This window comes from Bombyx mandarina, chromosome 17 (genome assembly GCF_030267445.1).
Source record: "Bombyx mandarina strain Sakado chromosome 17, ASM3026744v2".
Lineage (NCBI taxonomy): Eukaryota > Metazoa > Arthropoda > Insecta > Lepidoptera > Bombycidae > Bombyx > Bombyx mandarina.
The window spans coordinates 5,995,551-6,012,097 of NC_143223.1; the positions used below are offsets into that span (position 1 = coordinate 5,995,551).

Consider the following 16,547-nt stretch of genomic DNA (forward strand, 5'->3'; position numbering starts at 1 on the left):
CAGGTGGGCCGTGAGCTCGTCCACCCACCTAAACAATAAATAAAAAAAATCACCTGTTTTACTTTTAACTGGACGTGCCTAGTGGTGACCAAAAATAATGAAATACGTTTCATTTTGTCAAGATAAAGAAATGATTCTGCCGTGCTCTGTTCTATAAGCTATCATGCGATTAGTAGATTCGTTTGTACGTAAATTCCATAACCAGTGAAAACACTGTCGCATTATAGCAATATGTATACCCGATGTAGCCAGTAAGTCATGTCTTTAACCATAAAAAAGAATCAAATTATTAGAATGTAAAACAAAAAATTGAGCTGTATTAAAAAATTTGTATTTTGTTGATAGATTTACAAAAAAAGAGAAAGATCTAACTAATTTTGTCGTCGTCGTGGCCTAAAGGATAAGACGTCCGGTGCATTCGTATCTAGCGATGCACCGTGTTCGAATCCCGCAGGCGGGTACCAATTTTTCTAATGAAATACGTACTTAACAAAATGTTCACGATTGACTTCCACGGTGAAGGAATAACATCGTGTAATAAAAATCAAAACCCGCAAAATTATAATTTGCGTAATTACTGGTGGTAGGACCTCTTGTGAGTCCGCACGGGTAGGTACCACCGCCCCGCCTATTTCTGCCGTGAAGCAATAATGCGTTTCGGTTTGAAGGGCGGGGCAGCCGTTGTAACTATACTGAGATCTTAGAACTTATATCTCAAGGTGTGTGGCGCATTTACGCTGTAGATGTCTATGGGCTCCAGTAACCACTTAACACCAGGTGGGCTGTGAGCTCGTCCACACATCAAAGCAAAAAAAAAATATTTTGCTTCATTTGCTAGTATAACATTATTTGAAAGAAACATTCACTTTTAAATCAATCGAGTGCTCATCTTTTAATAGTTGACATCTGCTAGACAGTACCGCGATCTTTGTCAGTTTGGGTATCATAGATTAATTAATACGTGAAACTCCTTAGCTATCCTGTTAACTATAACAATCCCGTTAGTGTCAGATGGCTTCCATACACCGCTCGTTATTGGCAGCATGTCTCCGTTGATGAACTTGGCTAGTTTAAGCTAACTACCTAACTAAGATTTCATGGTTAATTTTGGATACGATAACATTAATCTAGGACTTGTGTTTGTGTGAACATAAGTATTTTTTATATTACTAAGTGATCGATGGAATTTACAAACATACAGACATTACTTTTAAAAAAAAAAGATGTGTGGTGTCGTGGGACACCGGATAGGAACGAAGTTCCTTATTATAAAAATATTAATTTTAAGTTATATTCGAGGTATAAAGAAAATAATTATTCGGGTATACATTTTTTATTATGATTTTTTGTTGAAAAAAAAAAAGAAACTACTTTACAAAGTTATCAACGTTATATTATTCACAATGATTTATAAAAAAATACATAATAATAATAATATACAAAGAAACAGTTATTTATATGAATAATAATAATAACCGTCATCACGTAGACTATACATTAGACACTGTATAGCCATCATACTAAGACTACATAAATAATAAAAATCTTACGTTACGGACGTTTTGTCCCGGTTAGGGTGGATACCCCTCCGCATCGTCCCATAAGGAAATTCGTTCCAAAAAATATTGAATCTGATAACCCGAAATTTTGTAGCGTATACGTTTTTCGGTTGCAGTTGACTAATACATTATCAATAGATTGGCACATTAGCTACTGCCAACTTTGTTCACGTGCGATCCAAATGTGAATACACGAGGGCTAAACCCCAAAATTGCGACCTCTTTAATTACAAAGACGTTTATTTTATCGCTTAATAGATTTGGGTAGTTTAAATTAGTTTAGATTTAGCAGTTGATCGACTCAAATTGAAAATGGAAGAAGCGACAAGCTCAATTCGATTTGTATCAAATATTTTGTTGACAAAAAAAGCAATGGAACTTTATGCTTCTTTTTATTGTTCAGATTAGTCGACGAGCCCACAACCCACCTGGTGTTAAGTGGTTACTGGAGCCCATAGACATCTACAACGTAAATGCACCACCCACCTTGAGATATAAGTTCTAAGGTCTCAAGTATAGTTACAACGGCTGCCGCACCCTTCAAACCGAAACGCATTACTGCTTCACAGCAGAAATAGGCAGGGCGGTGCTACCTACCCGCGCGGACTCAAAAGAGGTCCTACCACCAGTAAAAAATGCGTAATGTGTTGAAAAATCTGTCTAAATATACGAATGTTATCACAATACATGTAAATCACAATACTGCGTGTTTTCGTTCATACTTGTGATAGGTAATACGAGACTGCACGGTCAGGTACCGTCGATCTAACTAATTCATTGTACAACGAATCGGTATGCGATTAGATTTGATAGGTAGGGTAGCCATCATCTATACTAAATATAAATCTACAGTGATTTCAATGGATGTTCCGTTATAACTACTGAAGCATGCATCCGATTAACTTGAAACTTGGTATCCACGTACAAAATACATGTACTTAATGGATTTATATGAGTGTTGGACTCCCTACGCCAGTTGCGGGAGCGTTATGATGAGAATCTTTGTGGGGGTGAGAAATAATAATGTTAATTTGAAATGCCCAGCCAAGCGGACGGGTACAGCTAGTACTATATAAATGTGACTTCGACCACGTGTTTCAAGGTAGGCACCGACATTACAAGCTGACGCCGATCGTTTGAATTCACCTGGGCTGTGACCGAATTAATATTATTTCGTTTCCAAGTCTCAAATATTGGCAGCGAAATCTTTTAGTGTCTTTAAAATTTTGAAAACTGTGACTTATGATGTAGGAATATGTCATTTTTAGTTTAGTTCATGAAATGAAAAGAGATTTTTTTAATTAATAATTTTATTATTTTATTGATCAATTATGTGCTTTAGCACATAACGTACAAACGTAGCTATGTGTGCAAATCAGTACAAGATTTAGTTTCAGAAATAATTTCGCCATCCCCTATTCTCTATCCCCATATTTATCACTTCCTCTATTATTAGATAGAATTTATGGCGTGTCAAGCGACATACTATTACTAACTTTCTCACTTGACTGTCAGTTCAAGTGAAATACTAAACTTCGTTATACTGTCCAAGTTTATGTGTCATGCACTTCAGACATGCCAGGGGTTTGTGCATCGCGTTCTGGCGACTTGGAGACTGCGACACACTTAGAAACTCTTAGCAGGGTTGAAAGGCTTTGTTACAGAGAAATAAATGATTTGTGATTATGTAAGTTGCTGCCTCAAAAGCTATATGTGAGCGTGGCGCCAGTGTGATGAAAAGTGGTTAACTCCACACGTCAGCAAACTAATAAAGTAAATATTTTATTTCCGGGAAAGAAATACAGTTCAGTGAAATCTATCTATATATAAGTACTAGCGACCCGCCCTCGCTTCGCTTCGGAAACATTAAAACACACATGAAAACAAAAAAAATAAATAAAAAAAAATTAAAAAAAAGTAGCCTATGTTCATCAGGGACAATGTCAGCTTCTAATGGAAAAAGAATTTTTCAAATCGGTCCAGTAGTTTCGGAGCCTATTCGAAACAAACAAACAAACAAATCTTTCCTCTTTATAATATTATATATATATAGTATAGATATAAAAATGAATTGCTGTTCGTTAGTCTCGCTAAAACTCAAGAACGGCGGTACCGATTTGGCTAATTTTGGTCTTGAATTATTTGTGTAAGTCCAGAGAAGGTTTAAAAGGTAGATAAATAATAATATGCAAATGCTCGGAATTAAAAAAAAAACAATTTGGTTTTTCCTTTGATATCCCCCCCCCAGTTTAGGTCTTTCTTTTGTCGATTGAGGTGCACTGCGAAGTCTGCCGGGTCACCCAGTTGTTTATAAAAAAAAAAAAAAATTTATTACCTCGTTTTATAAGTCACATAAATTAAATGGGATGGGCCATCTCATATATGCAGCGGTGTTCGTATTTATATCTCGTATATCCGTCACGTCTAAGGCGAACGTTTGTCGATCGGTCGGGAATTACCCCGTTCAAGCGAGGGAGGAGCCAAAAGACTTCATAGACGTAAAGCATAGTCTACATATGACGAATTTTTTTAAACGTGTCAAGGCTTATACAATATTTCACTATAGTGCAACGTTCTCAATTATTTCTACTTGGGTATTGTACTTAATAATTCATGTAAAAACGTCTGTTGAAATTAATTGAAAATCACGCTAGATGTGGGAAAATTTTAGGTTACTAGTAGTCCCGCAGTAGTCGAAATTCGACTATAATTAATTGAAATTATAAGTTTGAACATTATTAAGGTTCCATTGTCAAAGACTAATAATACTTCTATAATCACAGATTTCGCCAAAACTACACTATAGATAAATAATATTAAAAATAAACAATATTAACTTATTCTCAAATTTGACCACAGACTTTAAGCAATAACAAAGTTTGATAATAAACAAATAGTATGCATGCGTGTGTGTGTCAAATACATGGTAGTGTGTGTAACGTTTTCTTTATTGATTTAATCTATTTTTTATGCATTATTTAAAAAAAATGTTAGCATTGTGCACTGCTTCTCTATATTCTCTAGAAGTGTGGAAAATTTCGTACTCCTCCGTCCGCGCAATTTTCGTAAAAAGGGATACAAAGTTTTTGCTTCACGTATTAATATATAGATAAATAAGGTTATACTTAAAAATTATGTTTTCATTTTCTAGTTAAGTTTCCAACAACTGTGAATCGATAGTAATTTCACGTGGAACTGCGTGCGTGTTTCAATGAGAGAACTACATTGTTTCAATTGAAATATTAATCACGACGTAAATCCTTCAGTGAGATTTCGTTTAAAACGTTTCAAACTATTCTGTGTGTGCCGGTTGAGTCTCGCCTCGCTCCGCTTCGAGCTACTGAATTATTAATGTGCTCGCGCATAGACATGATACTTTGCGATATCGGCGCGTTCATCTAACTGTATATGTATACATATACATATTATTATGTATACGAGCCAAACTATCTTTGATACATTAATTTTATTTCAATTACAACCCTGAAAGTCTTTCATTTTTACCAACTCATTCCGTTTAGTATGTTTATAGACGTTACAAAATATGATTTATATTAGATACAATAGAATTTGAAGTCGTCGTGGCCTAAAGGATAGGACGTCCGGTGCATTCGTATATAATGATGCAACGGTGTTCGAATCTCGCAGGCGGGTACCAATTTTTCTAATGAAATACGTACTTAACAATTGTTCATGATTGACTTCCACGGTGAAGGAATAACATTGTGTAATAAAAATCAAACCCGCAAAATTATAATTTGCGTAATTACTGGTGATAGGACCTCTTATGAGTCCGCACGGGTAGGTACCACCGCCCCGCCTATTTCTGCCGTGAAGCAGTAATGCGTTTCGGTTTGAAGGGTGGGGCAGCCGTTGTAACTATACTGAGAGACCTTAGAACTTATATCTCAAGGTGTGTGGCGCATTTACGTTGTACAATACAGTTATTCAAGAAAACACACATAAACAAAAGTGGTTATCTCATTATAAGCGATCTCTTCCAGATAATATAACATTTGTGGCGTACCAAGATTTGTATTTTTTCCTTTTCTGTATCATTAATGAATATCAATACTGAAAATCGCTTAAATTTAATTTGATGGTAAAATTTAGTTGTTATCCGAGATTAGAGCATTTTTTGCAACATTGCATCACACTTGAGAATTTTATAGAATATTTTTTATTATTGTCTGAAGAAGTACAAGCCAAATGTTCGTATAGAAAAACAGAAGAAAATTTAAAATATAATCCGCATGGGCTCACTGAAGGCTGTAATAACCCTTTAATTAAATAATAAACCTTTGAATTATATATAATTTTCGACGGGTTCACTAAATTATGACTCAAAACAAAATATAAAAAAACGTGAACATCAGAATTATCATATTCTTATCTCAAAACGTTACTAACTGTCGTTAAAAGTTTACGAATAACACTCGGAAAAGATAAGGAATATTTTCAAAACTTCACTCACTCACTAACCGCGCGGCTTAAGAGACGAAAGTTTGTGTTTGGTAAACATGAGACGGTTCACTTCGGACGGAATGATGCCGCGATAAGCCAGCCCTCAGGTAGATTGCAGCGTGACACGCCAAATCACGCTAACGTGGAATTCGAAGGTAATCGAGTGGGCTTTATAGAGCTTATTATTCAATCAAGCGGATTTTTTTTTCATGAACTGTATTGTAACATTTAATCCCAAAAGCTAATCTTATGGATGTTTTTTTTATCGAAACTATTAATATTAAGCTATGAAATTCATACAATGTACATGTTGGAAGCCCAACAAATTGGTATAAAACCTTTTTTATTGTTGTCGTTGTGGTTTTTGACATTACATTTGAATTTTTAATTTTGGAATGTCTTAGTTCTGTCATTCTCTTTTTTCCGTGCTATTGTACACGAATTATAAAATTTCTAAAATATACAAATTTTATACGTACAATCCTCGCGAGTTTATTTATCAAGTTCCTTGCCCATCTTAATCTTACAGTCCACTACAGTACTTAATTTTACATAATTTTTAATATCCTTACGTTTTCTAGGAACAGCTTTTGTTTTTTGATTTTCCGTACTTGCAGTGAAATAACAAAGAAAAGAGCGCGATTTTTCTTCACATAATGAGCAATATGGTGGAGACTATCATTCTGTGTTTGCATTGTTCTTGGCCATGTTGAGAGATGCTCAGTAAAATTCCAATTTTATTTTGTAAGAGGAATTTTGACGTACAGTTTTCTCTGAAAAATATATTATTGTAAATAGTTCTAAAACAGAAATAAAATCATATTTTCGAAAATGAGAAAGTTACAAACTTTTAAATTTAAAAATCTTGTATAGCCTTGGGTATTATCAAATATTAAAAAAAGATGCACTCAGCATGACGTCAATGACACGACATGATTTGAAGCCTAAAGGACATCCTAAGACGTCCAGTGAACTCATATTAAGCGATGCGACACATACATATGTAAGTATTAAAATGTGTAATTTTTATCTATTAAATACGTACTTAACACATTTTGACGAAATACTTCCAAGATAAAAGAATAACATCGTGTAATAAAAAAAGTTTACGATTCGGTGGTAGATTCTGTGACGCACTGCTCTTGCTAGGGTTAGTGTTAGCAACGTCATCAGGCTGATTCCCCGTGAGCTCACCTACTAGTTCGGTGAATCTAGAATAACTTCTCGAGGTTACTAGAATAGGTAGAAAAAACATAATTAACCCTATAAAATTATAATTTGTATCACCACCCTGCCTATTTTTACCTCCAAGCAGTGAGTGGATCCGGTTAGAAAACCCTTAAATTTGTAATTTCTACGTATTATATGTATATACTTATATATGTCTCAATTTAGAGAACATTGACTTGTACTGTAGATGGGCTTCTAATTCCATTTAGTATGATGATCTAGCGTGGTCCATTTACGCATCAAGCAATAAAAATATATCAATCATCATCATCAATCATCAACAGCCCACAGTCGTCCACTGCTGGACATAGGCCTCTCCCAATCCACACCACTGAGCCCGGTCTGCGGCTCTCCTCATCCACTTCTTGCCGGCCACCGTGCGGAGGTCATCGCACCACCTAGCCAAGTATATATCCACCATATATCCGCATGTCAAATTTTAAACTTAGTTTAACGCGTTGTTAATTTATGTCGAACGTTGAACTGTGTTTAAACTGAATGACTTACCCCAAATATCTTCTAATTTTTGGGGTTGGTTAGACGTTCTCGACGTTCGATAATGTTCGAGGGTACTCGTTTTGAGTGTTCTCCAAAATGAGAAGATTCGAGGTAAGAATTCCTTAAATAGGTAAGATTAGTCTTGGAATTCAAGCCCCTTCTTGTTCTGTAGTCAACAGTGCAATAAAATCGGAAGTATTTCGTTCAGCTTAGATAAAACAGAGCGTTGGATCTGTGTCGGGGTTTTGTAAAGACTTAAGTGTCGGCGTGTGTTGGGTGTGTTTTTTGATCTTTCGGAGTTTTTAAGTGTAGCCCGATATGATGACATTTTAATGTAATGTCGCCCCTTTGGAACATGAAACTGAATTGTCAATTATTTTATATGAGATGCTCAGATTCATTACACATAGAGGGTACATTAACACATTCATTTCAATATTTTTTGTTTATTGTTATATTTTTAAGCTCCCATATTGTCACTTTTAAGCAATCCATGAATTTCAGTTTAATTTTTGTCTATTAATTTTCAATTTTTGTATATCTGAAGGAAAGCTGTTGTATTATTTGAGATACAGGTTTTACCATCTAGTTCAAGCACATATGCAAATCTTCTATGTTAACGATAAAAAAAAGGTCCTCGAACTGAAATTGATGATCGCTTCCCGAAAGAAATAGGTACATTCAAGGTACTAGCCCAACGTGGGGACCAATATTCCGTTGGTGATGGGAAGAGATGTGTAGCACAATAAACGCTCTTGCCTTCCGATAGGGTGTGGACACGAGTTTTTGAATAACAGAAGTCTTTAGTCAGTTGAACTTCAACATACCCCTCACCAATTTCAGTGCTAGAGCGTTGTGTTGACAGGAAATTATATTGGATACAATTATTTTTGGAACGCAGTGAGTATGTTATCGTATTGGCAGGAAAATTGTATTGTATTCCCTGCTAAGTCAGGGGAGCATTGGATCCACCTCATTAGGCGTTGTTACTATCGCTCAAGGACATTGACAATACTGTGGGTACAGCTAAGTTATTGCTTACCTCTAAGAACTCATTATAGCATAAAATTTATTTTCTTCAATTCGTGTTTTGATATAAAGTACTTATAATCTAACCTCCTTAAATCCAATCCGTCCTTAAATCCAATCCGTCCAATCCAATCCCAATGTAACTGTGTATTCAAAACGTCTGTGATAATTTTACGACAAAAATAACAAACGCGAGATTACGCTGTAAAAGTGTTTTCAAATGTAATGAAGGATAATTTTGAAAGATTATAATAAATAAAAATGTTTAGAAACCAAAGAACCCGTATCTACATCATATCATAGCAAGCAAAATTAAACTTAGAATAATATTTTAATATAAGTACCAAAGTAATAAGATTGTTGTTTGTCATCGGTACGTGTCGAAATTTTCAATGTAATCGATTGAATGAGAAACACGATAAAAGATTCCGTTTACATAGATATGTATTTCTTAACAAATCAAACTACAAAAAGGCGGAGTTAAAAAATGACCACGTAATGAAAGAGCTCAGAATACCGCGATTGTTATTACATTTCACTCACCTTTGTTACGATAATTGTTAATTAAGCGAAGTAATCTTACTTTGCATACTGTACATTAATGAATGGGCTCATCATATAATTTCCCTGCTGGGGTAGGCGTAACATGTGAATAATTAATATTTTGACGGCGCTGACTTCATGTTGGTGACGGAATTTTGCTTATATTATAAGTTATTTAAAAAAAAAAAAAGAAAAACTTGTTATGCAGCGTATTACAAGCATATTATTGGCTATTTCTGCCGTAAAGCAATCACTACCATTTGAACAGTGGGGGAACAGGGCAGATACCAGTTGAGACTTTAATCTCGTGTTTCCAGATGGTTACTAGTATTCACGTTGTGATACCTATGAGTTTCGAAAACGAGATGCACCATTAAGCTTTCTGTTCATTCAGAGATAAATATACTTTTTAAAAACACCAGTGATTATTAAAGTTATAAATTTTGTGGTTTTGATTTATATAACACGGTGTTGTAATTTCATTGTGAAAGACGCTTGCAAACACGTGTAAAGTGTAATAATAATTCCATATAAAATAAAATAAAATAAAGAATAATGTGTAAAAAACGTGGTACCTACGTGGTACTTACAGAATGAATATCGAAGTTGTCGCATTTCCTGATAAAAGTAGATCGGGCGTCCGTCCGATATGTATTTTTGATGAAACATCTCAAGAGTAACTAATTAATATGAGGTAGAATGCGAAGCTCAATTTTTCTTTTAAATATGACTTTAAATTGTTTTTTCTCTGTTAAGTAGTAATTATAATTTAGATTCCTGTAATTTTGTTTTTGTAATGTTAATTAGAAAACATTGTGATGTAAATACTATATAAACGTATCGGGTGCAACCACAGTATGCAGAATAATGTCGTAAAAACCCACGTTATTTATCACGACTTTATAATAAGTTCTCGTGCTTCCAGTCCAGTAGAGCTTGAGTTATTTAGCTCGAGCTGCGCATTACAAATTAGGGTGCTACGGCGTAGCACGTTATTAGATGTCTACGGTAAATAAGTCGAAAAAGTTACTCCAGTTTATTTCCATTGTTACTTTATATTCGGCTAAAAATGATTCTGTTTTATAATTTTGTGTTTTAAGTCAATAATCTCAATAACCGCTTTTGATAGATTAAACTTCTTTTCGTCGTTATAACAGTAAACCTTTTGCTATAGATAGGCTGACGAGCTGGTATACGCCACTTGGTATTGGATATTATAACATAAATGCCATCATCGCCAACTTCGGAATAGGATATCAAACTTTCCATTAAAATGGAGATGAATGTCAAAGTGAACATTTTTTGGGCAGATTTATTTAAAAAAAAAACTTATTATGAGATTTTGGACGGTTTAACTAAAATATTATATAATGTATTACATTAGACTTCTTAAGCTGATAATTATTTATTCTGATACTTAAAATTACTTATTACGTTTTTTTATGTTTTTTTTTGTCTGTGTGTTGGTTTTCAGGAAGTTTTCACATTAGCCTCCTTTTGTACTTTCACCTAAGTTTATTTCTCTTAATCCAATATACAAATATCTCTAATAAAGACCTTTGGACTAAATATGACCAAAATCCCATCGCGCAAGACATTGCTCATCGGAAATGGCGTTGGATAGGACACACTCTACGGCGCAGCGGAGTCAACGCAGTATCAATCGCGTTTGAGTAGCAACCGCTTGGCAGGAGAAGACCTGGTCGCCCTGTACACACTTGGCGACGCACCGTAGAGAGTGAGATGAGGACTGCCAACGTGACCTGGAGTGATGTCAGGAGCAAGCGCAAGACAGGGTAAAGTGGAGACAACTTGTGAGGGCCCTATGTACCCTAGGACTACAACAACAACAAAACAAAAAATCCAATATACTTGTATATGACGGAGAAACGAAAGCTTAATACAACAAGAAATTACATTTAAATAGAGTTATTACATTATCCTCCTTTTCGAAGGCCGTTAGGCGAAGATTCTAACTTCCAATAGTAATTAAGATTAGGATGTCATTCCTACGGGAATTACGTTGATTACATGTATCCCGGAAACACTCAATATTCCCTAACTTAAAGTGATCACTTGTAGTTTGGGTTTCTGAGTACCGTTTATCAGAATTATATTATTTTGTTGTTACGGAAAGTTTTATTTGGTTTGATTTTCATTCATTTTCTGGTCTTTATCCGTATTTTCTGAGCTTTTACAGTAAAAGCTGAGTTCGCTGTTTCTGCTCAGTTTTGATTAAGGACAGCACAGATAATCATCTCTATTATAATTTTCCTTCATTTAAAATTTTCCATTAGTTTTGATTTGGATTTCAATATTACGGCCAGCTGCTTGATTCGTGTTATTTGTTCATAGAAATGGTAGATTTAGACATAAATCTGTATTTGAATAGAGGTAGGGTTCATGCCTTTTGTTGCTATGACGCAATCACGCGTTCCGCTTTCAAGAGTTGGGGCCATTGGCGTTGTCATATTTATGTGCTCGGATAAATAGTAGACCATGAGCTCATCTGACTGGTCAGACAAAAAACGGAAAAAAAGTTCACTTTAGAACATAACGTATTACGACCCATTACATAAGTCTATTGTATGTAATCACAAATATTGAGTTTTAGATTAGATTATTAGACAATTTTTTTGTAAGGATTTATGTTTTAATAAAATCCTAAATTAGGTAGGTAATGGCATTTTTTTCATTAGTGCTTAAAGCAATAAATAAAACAGCACGCAAAATAGTCGTAATTTAATATGATTTACGGAACACGAGATAGCTTTACATGTAAATGTGTTATTTTTAAGTTATTATATGTAATATCTTTTTTAAGTCCTTGTACAAGGGCTATCTGTTCTCTGATATTATAATCTACGATAGGAAAAATAAAATGAATTAAACAAGTGTTAGTCAGTTCATATTATGGGAACCGGAAATGTAACATGAAACAGCTTGTACACGCACCCCGCGCTCTAACAAGCCCGTATGTTTCGTGCGTCAGTTTGACTTTTGTTGTTTTACATTTTTTATTTCTTAGATGGGTGGACGAGATCCATAAACCCAGAGAGATCCCATAGACTTCTACAACAAGTTCTAAGGTCTCAGTATAGTTACAACGGCTGCCCCACCCTTCAAACCGAAACGCATTACTGCTTCACGACAGAAATAGGCGGGGCGGTGGTACCTACCCGTGCAGACTCACAAGAGGTCCCACCACCAGTAAAACATATTACATTGAACATACTTGAAATTGCTTTAGTAAATAATGAGTTTTAGATATTTATTTTATTTATATTGTATTCGCTCAACAGCCTGTATTCGTTTGAGGTATCTTCAGATACACCCTGTACATGAGCTTGTCACTCATACAGTTTTGCTACAAACTAACGCTCAAGTTCGTTCACGGGCTTAGTTATATGCGAATAAAATTCGTCTCTGTCACATACTGTTTTTACTCAGAATCATGCAATATTTAGGATTCCCAAAATTTATCATGTAACTAATCGGATTTCTGACTGTCTGTGCGCGTTTTCTGTGTACAATAATTTCTGGTTGGACAAAATACAAAAACGAAATATTTTTTCCTTATTCATGGCATTCGCTATAAAAATGTATTATTTCCTAATTCAAGGCATTCGCGACAAATGAGCTAATTTACAAATCGATTGCTGTCGTTTTGTTATTAGCGAATGAGTAAATTAGCCAATTTGAGGTTAAGTTACCGGGGCTTAATATTACAGAACTATAAAAATCTTCTTCCAGCTTGTGGTGTTTAGTTGAACATTGAAGTTTAGTTCTGGTACAAACTAATACAGACAATGGTGTTATTATTAGTATGTAATGAAGCTATGATAATACTCATACAAATCCTACAGTCAATACTCATATCAAATGAATTAAAGCATTAAATTAATTAAAATTTCCTCAAGTAGTGCTCCTTTAGTTTGAGAGTTGTTTTTTTTTTTTTATTGCTTAGATGTGTGGACGAGCTCCTAGCCCACCTGGTGTTAAGTGGTTACTGGAGCCCATAGACATCTACAACGTAAATGCGCCACACACCTTGAGATATAGTTCTAAGGTCTCAGTATAGTCACAACGGCTGCCCCACCCTTCAAACCGAAACGCATTACTGCTTCACGGCAGAAATAGGCGGGGCGAAAAGACCACGCGCATCCGTCTCATCTTGTCTTCGGTTACTTGGAGAGCATCGTAGATGGTGGAATCAAGGGTGGTGCTGATCTAGTTGGATTAAGGCGTTGGGCTGCGCCCCCGGGATCTTTTCTTTTCACTTTAACAGTTTTTCAAGTTTGCTTCCTTTCCTAGCAATGTGTCCAAAGTACTCTAGTGAATCGAATGAAATTCTAGAAAACATTGTTTTGATTTTGGACCTTTGCGAGTATCGATGCGTTGGTCCGATATACAGTTCACGTATAATATACTATCCAACGAAAAATACAGTCGAGACCACTTGATTACCCTTTTACAAAAACTACGGTGAATATTAACTAATAGCCCTGAAAACGTATTCACCAGTATGTCTGAAACCCAATGAAACTTATGTACACGGGGTATTACAAGTTTCTAGGTCAAACAGCCCACAGAGGTCAGCGCCTTAACACCTTATGAATCCACGTAATATTAAAATAAAGTGAACAATGTTCACAAGGTTGTAAATAAGTGTAGAGCATCTACTAAGTAACTTTCTTATTTATTACTAAATAGTGTAGTCGAAATTCGACCATAAACACTGATAATTTAGATTTCATTTTTCATTTCTTTTGTTTTGTCGTTCTTATGTTTTTCTTGTAGTTATACTACACGAACCAGATAATATACAAACTTATTATTTATTTATTAACTATGTTTAGTGATTTATATTTAATTACACAGCTGTTTTCTATGTTAAGGGGCTCGTCGATCTAAGTTTCTATAAAACAGATTGTTTGGATAGCGACGTAATTGCTCTAAAAAGGTTATAGTTAAAATTAGATTTTTTTAACATTTCTCCTTCACCCTCAATAAGACGTAAGATAAAATGCCTTAATTATATTATATTTGAAATTTTTGCAAGATACAAAGTATATTTCAATTATACAATTTAACTGAACTCGAAACCTAAGAATGTTCTAATAGGTACATAAAAACTAATTGTTAATAAAAAATAAAAAAAATTTTTTTTTTAAATAGATTCTAATGAAATACGTACTCAACAAATGTTCACGTTTGACTTCCACGGTGAAGGAATAACATCGTGTAATAAAAATCAAACCCGCAAAATTATAATTTGCGTAATTACTGGTGGCAAGACATCTTGTGAGTCTGCGCGCGGGTAGGTACCACCACCCTGCCTATTTCTGCCGTGAAGCAGTAATGCGTTTCAGTTTGAAGGGTGGGGCAGCCGCTGTAACTGGCGCATTTACGTTGTAGATTTCTATGGGCTCCCGTAACCACTTAACACCAGGTGGGCTGTGAGCTCGTCAACCTAAGAAAAAAAAGTACCTAAATAGTTGAGAAGAAACAAAATATTGTAAGCGGAATTAAATTTAGTCGGTTTAATCAATTAATAATTCGAGAACACGTAATTTGCGTGTATATGTACATATGTGTACATATACATACATATATACACATAATGCCCATACATTTAACTTTCAAATCATACGAGGTCATTGACTAGCGCACTTATCGTTTGGTTCTTAATTGTCATACATTATGTAGATTTTCGAAACACGATTAAAAAATTTAATTGTAATGTATTAAAAATATAATTAGTACTCAGGCGTCTTCGCTTTCGAAGATGGCGTCCCGCATAAGGCAATTATAAAATAAACAATCAACCTATTGCACATTCAGATGTTTTGAAAGAAGAAATTGACTATATTTATTCTTATGTCATCTAAAGTAAATTCTTTTAAAATATACCCAGAGCGTACAGTCTTCTTATAATTTGAATTTCTCGTTTATACTCAACGATATTGCACAAGTGTTAAGAATAGTAATCAGTTTCTAGCCCGGATAGCAACTAAGTATCCGTATTATTGATAGGATTACGTGAGGAAATATCTAACGGAAAATTATTGAAGTGAAAACTTCTTTAGAATCGTTGTGATTTCAAACCGGATGCAACGGAAAAAACGACAGGTAAGAGACACAAATACAAAAATTTGTAGGATGAAGCCAGCAAAGAATGAGACAGAAATATACATACTATTTAATACAGCGCCATCTGTGAGATTTATTTAGGATTATACGTGAAATTAAAATATCAATTCACAGAGGGCGCTACCTTACAATTATTTACTAATGACAAAATTTTACATATACTTAAGACGTTTAGGATAATTGTATTTTAATTTTGGAAGGTTTCACTTCTACCACGTGTGAATTGCACACATTTTGTTTTTTATGTTTATGAAAGTACTTTTGACGTGTCGTGAATTTATTTTTAGATTTAAATATAACATAACTACAAGGAAGGTAGGGCGTTTAAGCTAAGAAAATATTAGTAAAGAAATTGTATCACCATCTTGCCTATTTCTGCCGCGAAGTAGTCATTCGTTCAGGTTTGATGGATGAGACAGACGTTAAATGATTCAATGGAGTCTTCGACCTCATGTCTCAAGGTGGGTGACGGCATTCACGCTGTGATATCAGTGGTCTCGGATAACCACTTCGTAACACGCGAGCTGGTTTGATAAGAGCCTACTTTACGACCCCAATCAGGTCAGTTAGACAATCACATTCGAAAATTTTGTGAATTGCTTTTAAAAAATTGATAGTACACATTATAATTATAATTAGCCTAATACCTTACTAAGAAATTCAATGCGTCAATGTTGGCCTGTTATTAATTGTAAAACTTAAAACTATGTCAGTTAAACATTACGTATGTATTAACAATAACAAAGGTCAAACACTGCACGAGATGTTTAAGCAAGCCACGTTCTTCGCACGCGACATAATAATAAAGAATATTTGTCAAAGACATTGCTTAGTACGGGGCGTTATATCATGATTTACGTACAGACTGCGCTGCGTGCAAATTACAGCGCGCTCGCATTACCACCTGTGACTCGAGAGCTAGCACAATACAATGCTGCGACAATCTATGACGACTATTATTAATAGCTTTGCTTAAGAGGTAACTTGTCGTTTGGAACCTCTGGGTCTGCGGAGGGACTTCGGATCCCTCTGTATTTTGTACCGTATGTTCCATGGGGAGTGCTCTGAGGA

The 16,547-nt window shown here is 34.9% G+C and overlaps 1 protein-coding gene across 1 annotated transcript in view; it reads left to right on the forward strand.

Annotated features, from left to right (window-relative positions):
* The window catches only part of rho-5 (rhomboid-5), a 186,443-nt gene that overhangs the window by 124,499 nt on the left and 45,397 nt on the right, over positions 1–16,547 (forward strand). The gene's annotated exons all lie outside the window — the stretch shown is intronic.